The sequence below is a fragment of the Eptesicus fuscus genome, chromosome 15 (assembly GCF_027574615.1).
Source record: "Eptesicus fuscus isolate TK198812 chromosome 15, DD_ASM_mEF_20220401, whole genome shotgun sequence".
NCBI classification, from domain to species: domain Eukaryota; kingdom Metazoa; phylum Chordata; class Mammalia; order Chiroptera; family Vespertilionidae; genus Eptesicus; species Eptesicus fuscus.
In genome coordinates, this window is record NC_072487.1 from 20919536 (window position 1) to 20934089 (window position 14554).

At 40.1% G+C, this 14554-nt stretch overlaps 1 protein-coding gene across 1 annotated transcript in view; it reads left to right on the plus strand.

Moving 5' to 3' along the window:
* Nucleotides 1-14554, plus strand: part of BNC2 (basonuclin 2) — a 421518-nt gene that overhangs the window by 114042 nt on the left and 292922 nt on the right. The gene's annotated exons all lie outside the window — the stretch shown is intronic.

Here is a 14554-nt window from a genome sequence, read left to right on the forward strand (position 1 = left end):
CTATACGGAAGATGATATGGCCAGCCTGGAGGTGAGTGTTAAAGCTATATGCTGTTGGTTGAGATGCCAGTCAGGAATACAATGTAGAGAATCGAGGACAGAGTTAAGAACATCAGAGAAAATATTTTAAGTAGAAATATTTAACTCAGCATAGATGTGTAAAGTATCAAATTATATCTAATGCATAAAATTAAATGTTAGTTTTAGATATTCCTTCTCCACCATTTTTTTCTAACTGGAAAACTTCAAATTATCTTCAACCTCTCCCCCTCCCCCCAAAAGCTAATGTATTTAAGCATCAATTCTTTTAGATCTTTAAAAAAACAAAACATAACAACTCTAAATTGTTTCTTCGTGTCTCACTATCACCTAGTTTAGGTTCTCATGTTCTGTGATGGGCTGTCCATTTTCTACTAGTATGTACTATATAGTGTTTAGATGCTTGTTGTATAGGCAGATGGAAACTGACAAACTTCCTTACTCTTGGAGCTTACATTCTATGGGAATGTTTGAATACAACACAAGCCCCTAATTGAATGAATATTTCTGCTTCAGATCTATCACTTTTCTGATACGTCTTGCACATTGTCTCTAAGACAAAACACAGCTTTCATTACTTAACTTTTCTGTTCAGAAACTTAAAGTCTAATTTTCAAGGCGTCTACAGTTTGCTTGTATATTCTTTTTCTAATCTCATCTTTTACTTGCATCCTTCACCTACCTAAGGAACAGTGCTTTCTTACACTTGTTTCTATTCATGCCCGTTTGGCACGATCTCTTTGCTGTTTGATATTATCCTTAGCCCAAGAAACTCAGCCCATATCCCTCTTTTGACTTAAATCACTTATGCTCCTGGAAGCATTGTCCTATATAATCAAAGGCTAATATGCAAATCGACCCAATGGTGGAACGACTGGTTGCTATGACGTGCACTGACCACCAGGGGGCAGATGCTCACCTCAGGAGCTGCCCCCTGGTGGTCAGTGCACTCCCACAGGGGGAGCGCAGCTCAGCCAAAAGCAGGGCTCAAGGCTGGCGAGCACAGTGGTGGTGGCAGGAGCCTCTCCCGCCTCCGCAGCAGTGCTAAGGACTCCTCGGGGGATGTCTGCCTGCTAGCCTAAGCCCGGCAGGCGGACATCCCTCGAGGGGTCCTGGACTGCGAGAGGGTGCAGGCCAGGCTGAGGACCCTACCCCCAGTGTACGAATGTCATGCACCGGGCCTCTAGTAGTTAATAACAGAAGTGGTGACTTGTTGCACTTCTACTTTAGTAAGAGACAGAGGTTATTCCTATCTTTTATTTAAGTAGGGTGTTTATGTATAATCTCATCAACTCACTGTAGGTCAGGTGAAAGTAGAGGGCCTTGTCTTAAATATGAACACCTTTCAACTATGAGCACAGTTGAGAACCAGGAAAAATCGTGTTTTTGAGCATATGAAAAGATGCAATAAAGCATCCAAGCTTAGATATTGAATTTCTCAGATAGTCATTCCCCCATATTGCTTAGGATCTGAAAGCTTTAAAACTCTAAAATTTTTTGTTTTAATCATTAACACATAAGTATTGTAAGAAGTGAGAAAAGAGTACAGAAGCATATACAGAGACAACAGATTTCCCAACCCTCCTCAGAAGTAATTTCTCTGTACCAGATTCTTAAAGTTATAGTACTTTAGTCCAAATATAGAGGTATTTATTAACCCCTTCCCAGTGTTTTGTGTGGGGTTTTTTTGACACAAATGGTCATACACTATACTTACTGTTTTGTATTCTGCCTCTTACTCATTATTTATCTAAAGATGTTCAGTACTTACAGCTTTATTTTATTCTTTTTAACAATTGCTTCAAGTTTTCTAGGAAAGGCTCATAGTAAGATAAAACAGAAGTTGGAAGTTGTTAAATATTAGAAATACCGTATATGAGCATAAAATGTTTGATTCTTTACACTTAAAAACAGATTTCCCCCAGAGATTCTTTTTCCCTCTAGAAGCAATCAGAATCATGCCTCCCCCAATCCCTTAGAAGTCCTAACAGTATTACCATATATTAATTTGATATTCAAAATGAACAATTCTAATTATCAAGGAAGATATTTACTGTTTAAAATATAGGGTGAATAGGCAACATCATCTAGCAAAATTCTTGTCTGAAATGTAGAAACCTGGAGAAGCAATGCCGGGTATTGGGATGAACACATGTTTTGACATCAGACCAACTTGGTCTTGAAATCCCCACTTTGACACTTAATGTAAGACATTGGCCAAGTGACTTAACTTTCTTAGCTTCAGTTTCCTTATTGGTAAGATGAGAATAATAATTCCTATCTCACAGGACCTGTGAAGAGCAAATGAAAAAATATTTTCTGCTTTCCACAAACCTGGCACACAACAGGTGCTCAGTAAATGTGAAGTGACATCCCTGGCCTCGGTTTCCTATCCAGAATGATTAACTTCCTCAGAGATCTGGATGCTGAGATCCTACTGTAGCTTTTATAAAATGTATCACCCTGCCTTATATATACTAAGCACTCCAGACTTATGCACTGATTTATTTTATTCTGTAACTCTGAAGTGTCTGGTTTGGTTTTCTTCATACTCTTCACCAGAAACCTGAAATCTCTAGAAGGAAGTACAAAGAACCATACATGACCATATGCACCATGTGACAATTCCGAACTTTTAGCCAGATGTCAGAATCTCAAGGAATGCTGTGCTTTTAAATGTTCAACAACTGGTTCGTTTTGGGGTAGAGGAGCTCTGACTTGTAGCATTTGCTGATTGCTGTGGTCTAACTATTCCCACCGTGGCTGATTTCTAGTTAGCAATGTCAATGGGTTAACATTAAACATTTGTAAGTTTAATAGTATGTTCTCACAAGTCAGTGGAGTGGCTCTCATACACTACTGGATTTTCAGTCCTCCAGACCTCTGTGATGTAAAAGCAGTTTAGGAATCCCCGGTCTCAAAGGCTCATTTTTTGACTTTGCCTCCATTTCCCCCCACTTTCCCTATTTGTATAGTAAAGCAATATATAAGTAGATCCATTTTCTTAACTTTTTTTGGTATCTATAATAATAAAAGTGAAATATGCTAATTAGACCAGACAGCCTAACAACCTTCCGGATGTCATTCCGGATATCCTTCCGGATGAAGCTGTGGCGGCAGGGGCTGAGGCAGAGGCAGAGGCTGTTAGGGGTGATCAGACAGGCAGGTGAGCAGTTAGGGGCGATCAGGCAGGCAGGCAGAATGGTTAGGGGCAATCAGGAAAGCAGTTGAGCAGTTAGGAGCGATCAGGCAGGCAGGCAGAGGGGTTAGGGGCGATCAGGCAGGCAGGCAGGCAGGTGAGTAGTTAGGGGTGATCTAGCAGGCAGGCGAGCCATTAGAAGCCAGCGTTCCCAGATTGTGCGAGGGATGTCCGACTGCCGGTTTAGGCCCGATCCCTCAGGACCCCCCTCCCCCCTGCACGAATTTCGTGCACCGGGCCTCTAGTATGACTCAAGCTGAGAGGTCAAGGGGCCCAGGCTTTGTGTTTCTTGTCCTGTATGTGCAGTATGAATTTATTTTTAAAATGGTCTCACTGGTTTGAGAACCACCATTACTGAAAAAGCTGTCACAAAGCCCATGTCTGTGATTATACTAGAGACCCTGATATGGTGGTGGCAGGTAATGGCTTTCCTCACTGTGTATATATCTGTCACCAACAATATAGGGTGTGGCAAAAGTAGGTTTACAGTTGTGAGTGCACAAAACACAAAGTTTATTGTATTATTATAATTTATTAATTATTTTCCATATGAACAATTGTAAACCTACTTTTGCCCCATCCGGTATCAGGTCTAGGAAGATGCGAAAGGGAACATAATGCATTTCAGTGTTATTTCTTGTAAGAGGTAGACATAATAGGAAACATTTTTGGTACTTGACATTTTATTTAAATGTGACTTGTCATTTACGTGTGAATGAATTCTCTCTATATACTTATGCCAGGTGAATAAGGAGTGACTTATAGCCAAGGGCTGTGAACTCAAATGGCTATAGTGGGCAGGCAAGTAATGGAATTGAGGGGAATGGGTGGGGATTTTACAAAGGGGAGCAGGGAAGACTGTTCCCATTGGGGAGTGCATGCTAGGGCCAGTAGCTTGTGTTCACTGCAGCAGATTGTTGTCATGAAGGAGCAGCTTTCTGTTGCCATATCTTTAGTTCCCTGACATGTCACCCTTTGCCTCTCCCCCTTGTCCCCAGCAGCTGGAAATCCATAGTTCAATTGAAAATTTCTTTGACTTTTTTTTACATGTTGGCCATGGATTAAGCACACATGCACACTCATACATACTCACAGAACCAAACAAAACAAATTGGACCTGAGAGCCAAACTTTTGGTTGGTGGGTTTATAGTTTGCATTGTCTCGTTACACATAAATACATGTGCAGCAACTAATATTTATTAAAGGCTTCTGTGATAGGCATTGGCTAAATCTTTTGCGCTAATCAAAATATTTAATATTCACAACAATTTGGCAAGCTAGTATTATTTCTTTTTTATAGTTAAGGAATCTTGGCATTTGTTGAGGCTAAGTAACTTGCTGAGGTCACATGATTAGTAAAAGTTTCCCCAGGTATTCAAACCCAAGTAATCGACTGCAGAACTTTGGCACTTAACCACTGGGCAAAACTGACTCCATGGATGTCTCCACATGTTGCTATAAGCACACACACAAAACATAAGTAACTGAATGTAAAGGGTGGGTTGAGATTGTTGTCAAATATTAGCTCATTTGTGTGCAATGATACGGTTTGCATGTGTATTTGATGGGATAAAGCACTGGAATACTATCTTCTTTCACACTTTATAAGATTTTCCTGATAAAGCCCAGCAAGGCCAGTGTAAATATTTCACAGGGAGTTTATATTTCACTTTGTCACAAACTAGACATCTTGAGTGGTAGGGCCAACATTAACTCTGTTCAAGGACAAAAGTTCCCTCCCTTCTCGTTGCCATATATAAACCCCACCCATGGAAATGCTCCAAGTCCTGAGTGATGATCACTTCCTCTGGGCAAGGGTATGAAGAATAAAAGTAAATCTAGCAGGAGGAGTAAATCCCAAAAGACAGAGATAAGTACTTGAGGTCAGAGACTGCATCTTTTATAGTTGGTCTACATACCAAACTCATTAATATGAATAATCATCTTAGCTGTAGTGGTTGTAGTAGCAAAAGTAATACAAGAAACTAGTCCTGTCTTACATTTTTTTTTCACCAACTCTTTCATTATTTCTAGGATTTGGAGAGATCTCCTTGAGAAAGTGATGTGAAATCAGGTCCTCCCATGTTTCTCCTTTATTTCCACTTCTTTTTCCTACCACATAAAATATATTTCAACCTTAAAAACTCCAGCCTATAGGGCTAAAACTGTAAGACTCTAGGAATACAAAACCAGTGCAAAAATCTATACAGTGATCTGTTTAGGTTTTTCCCTTGGGAGATTTTGGAACACCATCAGACACCCTCTTTAGGATTTATTCACTTGGTGTGGAATGAGAGACAAAAAGAGCCAGTCTCTGTGGCAGTGTTCTTCTCAACACTCCAAGCCCATCATGTGAGTAGAAAGAACCCCAAACCTTCATTTTCAGAATTGTATCTCAGCCCCTGGCTCCTGGAGAAAGCCAGTGTGGTTCAGATGTGGGATGGGAAGAGTGGTTTGCATTGGCATTGGCCTTGCGGGTGCTTTGGGGCTGGAACACACTCAGCTGTGGGTTCCAGATGCTTGCTCTCCAGTATTAATGTGGCCAACATGTGAAACCATGGCACCCACAATACTACACAAAGGCCCACGCCTCTGATAGTTTGGGAAATAACTCCCAGCTAAAGAAATTCCTTCTTGAAGGGCTAGAATACATTCTTGAACAGAAGTTGTTGTTTTTTTTTTGTTTTGTTTTGTGTTTTGTTTTTCCTTTAGATTGATGGAACCAGGGAAGAGATGCTTGATGATGTTGGGCTAGGTACCAGGGACTGATCATAGGGTATCTACAGTCTTGGGACCTTTAACTTAAAATAGAAAAAAAGAGAAAAGCTACTCTAAACCTTAGATGCACAAATGCTCAGTTCCATGCTGTGCATGTAGCAGAAAGTTTGTACACTCAAGCCATCGTATACTTTCTTTGGAGATGTCAGGTACAAACCATTACTGGTGCTTGTCATCTGGCCTGATTCAGGGTGTGTTCAAAATGTTTCCACCAATTTTCATTTCCCTCAGCTGTCTCCAAGTTTGGCAGGACCAGAGAAATCTATATAGAAGAGAAAGGAAATGAGCATGGGGTTGGGTGGTGCTTTCTTTATAAATTTAATAACCAAGACTCTTTTTGGGACCCAGAAATCCGTGTTCCTTCTCACACATAAGGCCTGTGCTTCCTTCTAACAGTGTACTTGAGAAGCTGGGCTGTTTCCCTCCCCCATTCAGTCAGTGCTGTAGTTTTCTCATTCAGGTACAATTTCCAGTGAAATAGTAGCTTATAAGTATCCCGAAGTTAGTTTATTGACTCTTATTGCACTTCTAAGCACCTAATAAATAATTTATTAGTCTGATGGATATGTGGCTACCTAACTATGGGGCATGAAATATGCACTGTTTTTCTAATACACTGTAGGGAGACCTGTTTATAAAGTATTTAGTATTGGTTTTATAATGCACCGTTGACAACAGGAGACCACGTAGCTCAAAGATCAATCTCATTTTGGCCCACAGTATTAATGCGGCTTTCTAAAGCTCTATGACAGGTCACTTAGACAGCGGTCCTCACGAAGGGACTGGGTTAGGAAGAGAGCCTGCAGGGGCTGCCAGCGCAGCGGAGGAACGTCTTTGTCCAATTCCCTGAGGTGACTGTTTGGCGGTTGCTGATGTTGGCCAGGTGATGGAACTCATCATTTCCCCGAGTTCTCCAGAGGGTTTCTGGACCGAGAGTGCCCCGTTCTGCTAATGCAGGCTGCACTAATTGTACAGAGAGTCAGTGTGACTTTGGACCACAATTGCAGGCTGGGAGACACGAATCAGGAAGGAAGGGGCGGGACTTGGCTCTCCTCAGCTTCCTCTCATGTTTGTTAATGAAGTGACTTCTTCCATATCTCCCACTCCTTCATTCAAATCACATAGGTGACGTAGCATAAAGTTGTTGTTGTTTTAATTTTTGTTTGCTTGGGGAATTTCATTAGCTAGGAATACATTTATAGACATTTTAAAAAACACCTCAGAGTAATGTTTAAAACGCGTAGGACTGGGGACATCTCAATACAGATTAAATAATTTCATCCAAAAATCAATTATCGGTGTTTTAATTTGTTTATAAGAACTCTATGCTATAGGAACGCCTTATAAAGGCAATTATTTACAAGGTACTATTGCCTAGTAGGGTATATGTTTTGGAGCAAGGCATTTTTCAACTTTGCCTTAGGGACTTCTTGCTGTTCTAAGTGTTCTAGTTCCCAAAGTGAGAAATCTGAGCTGCACTTTCTTGAACCCAGTCTGTTTGCTTATAATTCCTCACGCTTTTTTTGGAACCAAAGTTGAGTTCTTTCTGCTCTTTGCCATGTCTTACTCATTTCTTATTATTCAGAGTTTCATTTTACCCTCTCCAACTGGACCAAACCCTTTCTACTCTCAAGTAGTCCTTGGTTTTATCCTGCTTTTGTTACTCTTAGTAAGTGACCTCATCTTTTCTGAGATGATCATTTCTTTTGTGTAGCTATCATTTATTGACCATTTACTATGTGTTAAGTACTCAGTTGGGCCCTGGCTTGCCAAAGATGGATAAAACTCTGTTCCTTTCAACAAGTGTGCAGTTTAGTGGGAGAAATGAGCAGCAAATTGGGTTTCTGCATGAGCACTCTCAATATGTATATCTCTTACCTTCGGCTTCTGAGAAAACAATGTTGTTTTTCCTTTCAGGGGTACCCTTTCATTTGTGCTCTTGACCACATTCTCTCCTAGCACCCTTTTATGTCATTTCCCCCTCTGGCTTAGATTTTTCAATATCTTTTTCTTTGCCGGCTTGATCTCTTTTGCCTATGGATAGACATTTTTTACAACCCCCGCTTCCCCCCTCCCCCCTTAGTGTAAAGCAAATCATCAACACACTAACACGTTTCCTAGGCCTTGCTAACTTTTCAGACCACCCCTCTCTTACTTCACCTACTTGTTTTGCCGAATCTGTCCACCAAAGAATGTTTTATCTTTTCTGCCTCCTTGTCTTTATAATTTGCTTACCGAACTCGTTTAGAATCTGGATTCTACAACTTCTATACCTATCAGTCCACTAAGATATTTCTCTTAGGACACAAAATATAGTTATAAAATATTGTAGCCAGAAATATATTTGAGGTATGGTATAATGAGCACCCATTTGCCCAAGCTTAAGAACTGATAGTGCACACGTGTATCTGAAGCCCTGGGTTCCCATCCCAATTATACTGTAGCTGCAGCCATCCCCTCTACCCAATACCTACCCCCATTCAAGTATTATTCTGCTGAGTATCATTCCCATGCACTTCGTTTTGCTCTTACTTTTTGCTACTACTTACTACTATATGTGGTTTTACTCTACTGTAGATGTAGCATTGAGTTTTAGAACATTTAGAACTCTGACCATCCTAGCTCTGTAAACTGTCTCCTCGTCATTCAGAACATTGGACAATCATGATGCCCCTGTTAACACTGCTCCTTCTGTCTTCTGTCCACCCCCTCCCCCATAACTGTGGGTATCCCCCTAGATGCTGCCCTTGGCCCCCTTCTTTTACCTCTTCTGTCACTTCTCTGTAGATGGGTCCCAGATCTGATAACTCCAGTGTCAGTCTGCTTTCTGAACATTTCTATTTGCCTAGTCACTGGCATGATCTGCAGTTTTCTCAAACCGAGCTCACTGTGTAGCCCCCAAAGCTTGCTCGTCTCCATTTCTGTTGACAGTGTTGCCATTTTCCCTGGGGCTCAGAATAACAGAGCTTTAGTGTCATCTTTGACTCTTCTCATTTATTATCGCATCTCATCTGTCTTGCTTGTCCCCTGGATTTTATCTCTACATTGTAGTGTGCTCTTTTTCCCAGCCCTATTGCCTGCAGCCATTTATCCAGATTACTATAAAGGCTTCCTAATGGGTGTCTGTGCTTCTGTCTTTTCACACTTCAGTCTTTCTGTTGCCAGATGAATCTTAGAGTACAGTAACGACCATCCCATGCCGCTGTTCAGAAGCTTTCAGCAGTTTTGATTTGGGGTGGATAACAGGATAAATAGCACCTCTTTAGAGTGGAATTTAGGGCTGTTCTTATTATAATAGTTCCTGTTGACCAGTCCATTCCTTTCATTCATCATTGCTCAGCACTGGTCCTACCTCATGTTCTAGTCTAATTAGATCACTTCTCTAGGAGTATTATCAATTCTGCAGTTCCAGTGCAAATGCTGCCATGTACAAAAACAGAAAACCCCTCTCTTACTTCTCTTAATTTTTTCTGTGTACTAGATTGTAAGCTTCCTGTGAGCAGGGACTCTGTCTTAACTTTCCTGTTCCCCACACCTTCTTGTACCTGGCAAGTAGGTCAAGTATTCCCTAACAAGGGTGAAAAATGTTTATTAATTTAGAATGTTTTTCTTTATAATAAATGGAAGAAAAGGGAGCTGGAAACAGAACTAGTCGGGACAAACGTGTATTCCCTCTCAATTAGCAAATGCTTCAGGTGTTCCCACTTTGCTACTTCCATTCTCTCCAGCCTTTGTTTATTTAATGATTGACTTCTGTCAGACTTAGAAGATCTAACTCTCAAAAAGGGTTTCGGTGGTCAGAGGAGTATATCTGCAATTGCTGTCTTTTTTTTTTTTTTTAATCTGTCTTGATATAGTCAGTACCTCTAACTAGTACTGTCTGTATGTTCTTCCACAGCCTCTCAGTAGGCAGACTCATTGCCTACCCCAAACTACCCACCCCCAAATTTTCACACTTCAGTCAGTCAGAGAACAGGTTCAAAGGGCAAGACTGGCGAGCAGGTTTCAGGGTCTTATGTGGTGGGGTTCTTTCCCACTTAAGCCTCTCGGAGATAGCCATGCACTTAAGCTGCCTAGTTAAGGTATGGCTCACCTAAGTATTTCCTCCCACCCTCTTACCATCTTTCACATTCATCCTCATTCTGTGAAACTCAGTTATTTACTTGATTCCTAACACTTCTTACATTTGAAAAATTTGTTGCCAGCAAGCAGTACATGTAATGACAGTTATTTGAATGATTTTTGATGGTAATAAAGTATCTGCTGCCTTCTTCTGTCCTTTCATCATCTCTCCCACCCTCCATTATTTTTTCTTTTCCTTCCTTTTTCTTTTCTTTCTTATAGTTTTAATTTATTATCACTATTTTTAGTAGTATTACCATTAACAGTAGCAGTAGTCAACTTTTAGAATCAAAATATAACACGCATACAGCAAAGTGCACAAATCGTAAGTGTATGCTGCCTGATGAGTTACCAAGCGATAATTGCCAGAACCACCAAGTAGCAGGAGATGCAGAACATCACCTGCAACCAGGAGCTTTCCTTGTGCCTCGTGCAGCCACCACTCCCCACCGAAGATCATTACTATTCAGACCTAAGCCACCTGTTAATTCCTTCCTCTTTTAACTCGCTGTTAATGAGTTTCTGGCATCTTCTGGGATTCTTAATTTTGAAAACACTCTCCAAGTTCATTCAAATTTGATTTGTTTCAAAAATTTTCCACTAAAATGTGGATGTATATAAAAGAATCTCTGTGGTGTTTCCGAAGATGTTGAAACCAAGTCACTGGCATTATTGCACTTTTTACAGTTGCTTTTTAGGTCTGTGAACTACACATAAGGGGGTGCCATCAATAGAGTTGCCTTTTTTTTCCCTGTGATAATTCCAAAAGCAGTGTTGGATTTTCTGGGTGTCTGTGAATCTCAATCTTTCTTCCTGACAGTAATTTAAACTATTATTATGACATTTTCACTGGAGCTGCAGGCTTCTCAGTCTGCAGACTTCAGAAGGAAGTAAATAAAGAAATTAATACTATGTTTGCAATCCTTGCAGCTCTTCATGGTCATACAAACCTAATTCCCCATGTATGCTCCACAGCCTGTGTTTTGATACTCATTTAAGGAAACACATCACTGGTTCTTTTCCTCTAGAAGACTTTTCTCATAAAATACTTACTCTAGGTTACGGTAGAAGAATCCATTGTCACCCTTTGTACCTGAGAGAAGATCAGTACAGTCACTTTTCTGTTTTTAAACCGAAACAGGGTAGGTAGAATGTTTGATCTTGTGGAGGCTCCAGATGCATGCTGACCGATGCTTTTGCATCTGCTAAAATTGATTCTAAGGATTCATCATTTCCCCAACATTGTATAAGCTACCTCACCTACCACATCTTACCCAAATCTTTTTATTTTTTATTGTTAATAGTGTATCAAGAGATTGTGGCATTTGGATAGGTCCTGGATGTGTTTCTCTGAAACAGAGCCCCGGACTAGGCGATCAGCAGAGGCTGTATCAAGTGATGGTTCCAGTTGGTGTAGAGACAGATGCCAACCAGGGCGGTTTCTCCCTTTGCCATAGAAAGGTGAGGCTTGTAGGTAGTATTGGCTTGCAGGGATGTTCATGCTGCTGTTTAAAGTGGTTTAAACTTGTGTCCTATTCATACCTTATTTTAGGAGGCCTGTTTTCCTCCCTCAGTTTGAGGTCACATAATGATGTTTTTAGCACACAAGCTTTCTCCCTCAATGTAGGTGATCATACATTTTTTGGACAAAAGTTATTTTATTTTTAAAATCCTCACTTGAGGATATTTTTTTCCATTGATTTAAAAAAATTTATTAAATTGATTGGGGTGACATGGGTCAACATGAACATAACAGGTTTCAGGTGTGAATTTCTATGTTACAAGATCTGTAATTTTTCCATTGATTTTTAGAGAGTGGAAGGGAGGAAAGAGACAGAGATAGAGAAATACTGATGGGAGAGAGAGACACATTGATTGGTTATCTCCTGAACACACCCTGACCTGGGCTGGGTATCAAATGAACCTGTAACTCAGGTACGTGTCCTGGACTGGGAATCGAACCTGCGACTCTTGGGTGTGCAGGCCTTGAGATTTCTATATGTTGAAATGTATCCGGCCCACTGCCAGAGCCATCTGGATAAGGTATAGTGGTAAACGTGAAATAACGTACAATTTTAACCCAGATGTTCATAGAGGAGAGAGAGACCAGCAATCAAGAGAGGACAACACAATTTCCCCCCATTCACTTGAATATATCAAGATCCTTAACTGAATTTTGTATTAGTTAATCCACAAACTAGCTGTTAACCCAAATGTATGTCCCAAATTTTTGGAGAATAAGCAATAGAATAGGTGTCTGCTGAGAGATTTATAGAAGGATACAAGTCCATAGTTCACTTCATTTACCCACAAACCAGCACCAGGTTAGACTCAGTGGTTGGCATGCCTGCATCATCTTTGTAATCTGGATTAAGGGCGGCTACACTCAGGTTTGCCTAAATCGTATAATAAATTGAAACACGAATGGAAATTGTTAAGAAAAGTTTCCCAGCCCTAACCGGTTTGGCTCAGTGGATAGGGCATCAGCCTGTGGACTCAAGGGTCCCAGGTTTGATTCCAGTCAAGGGCATGTACCTTGGTTGCAGGTACATCCCCGGTAGGAGGTATACAGGAGGCAGCTGATTGATGTTTCTAACTCTCTCTCCCTCTCCCTTTCTCTCTTTAAAAAATCAATAAAATATATTTTTTCAAAAGGAAAGTTTCCCAGTTTTCTTAAAATTTAAATACAGGGATCTAGCTAGTATAACTCAAAAGTTCTCTTCATGATCATCAGACTTCACTGCTGTGGAACCCTTGTCTGTTGAAAGAGGGGCATTTCATACCTTACAAGGATATGAAAGGTGATAATGGAAGGAAACTAGGAGCCAGTGGAGAGTGCAAGGATTTAGGTATAAATAATAGGTGAATCCTAATTGTGAAGATGAGCGCCTTAATGTGTTCATATCAGAACTGTATCTTACGAGCTGCTTTTACATTTTCCTTCCTTTCTTTCCCCAAAGCATGAAGGCACAGTACAGTTATAGATCATCTTTTTGAGTGTTTTTTTTTTGGGGGGTGAAGTTTTCACTGTCCTCCCATCAGATTACATATGTGACTCAAGGGAAAACAGGCAGCTTGGATTATGATATAATTATTCACAAGGGAAAACCACAGTTGAAGTTGTTAGTTTTCCTTTTTCTTTATTCTCTTCTCTATAGTGAGTCAAAAGTGTTCCTCCTTAACTTCACATAGAAAACATAACTGTGCACAATAAAACAGGGAGGGCAGGTTTCACAGGGGAAAAAGGCTGCTGTCAACTTTTTCCCCCTCAGGAATATGGAAATTTGGGTGGATTATCTGTTCAGAGGAGGTTTCCTTTATTAATTCTTTTTCCTTTTTTCACTTAAGACATCTGTTAATACTACACAGCCCAACAGATGTTGCAAAGCAAGTCCCATACTTTGTTCTAAAAAAAAAAACACACTGACATTTCCTCAATTGGTTCTCCCTACCTCTGTGACTGGGCCTAGCCTGCCACTTCTGCATAATTTGCATATATTAAGTTACATACCTTAATGCCATACATATTTGTAGCTTCAGTATTATTTTTATACAGTAAAGTCTAATTTGATCATAAACTATATGTTTGTTGCTTTAGAATTAGGAGTGGCTAAAACATTTTTTAAAAAATCTCCTTTGAGAATGACAACCTAATTCCACATATAGGACTAGAGAGCCAATTATTAAACATTTTCCTATAAGTGAATTACAAAAGCTTGAGTTGTTTTGCCATTAGGAAGTGCTGATTGTCATGCGATGTGGAGCGTCATTTTTATTTTGGCAAGAACAGGGACAGTTTTGTCTTGACAAGCCATTAGATGAATACCAGAGTGTGTCACATGAAAAACCACTGATCTTTAACCCAGCTCTGTACTTAACCAAGCCTTGAAAATGAATAGTGAATAAAAGAAGAGCAAAGGCCAGTTTACTGTCATTACAGATTACAGAATCTGCTAACAGCTGCTGAATTGAACCCGGGGAATTACAGGTATTGTTCTGTGGACCCGCAGAAGTCCTGTGAAACTGTGTACATAAGCTATACATTTATTTTACATTTACATTGTTGGGACATAGCTAGACAAGCATGAAAATCCTTGAGTACTTTCTTAGTGTACTAAATGCATACCTTTATCACCAAACCTTATATTTACATATAACTGTCTCAGTGAGGTTTCCCTACCCCCAGTTATGGAATTTATTTTTTAAAAGCAGTGTGTTTTTAAAGAAGTTATTAGTAAGTATGAAGAAGAAAACAAAAAAGTATGGAAGATCTCCCCCCTCCCAAAACAAAAATAAAACCACAAACATACAGGCTAAACAAAATTCCTTGCTCGTTTGTTCCTTCAGGTATTTACTGGGGCTGATAGTTGAAACCAACATGTGACTTTTTCTTTTTTGGAGGGGAAAACCTAAAC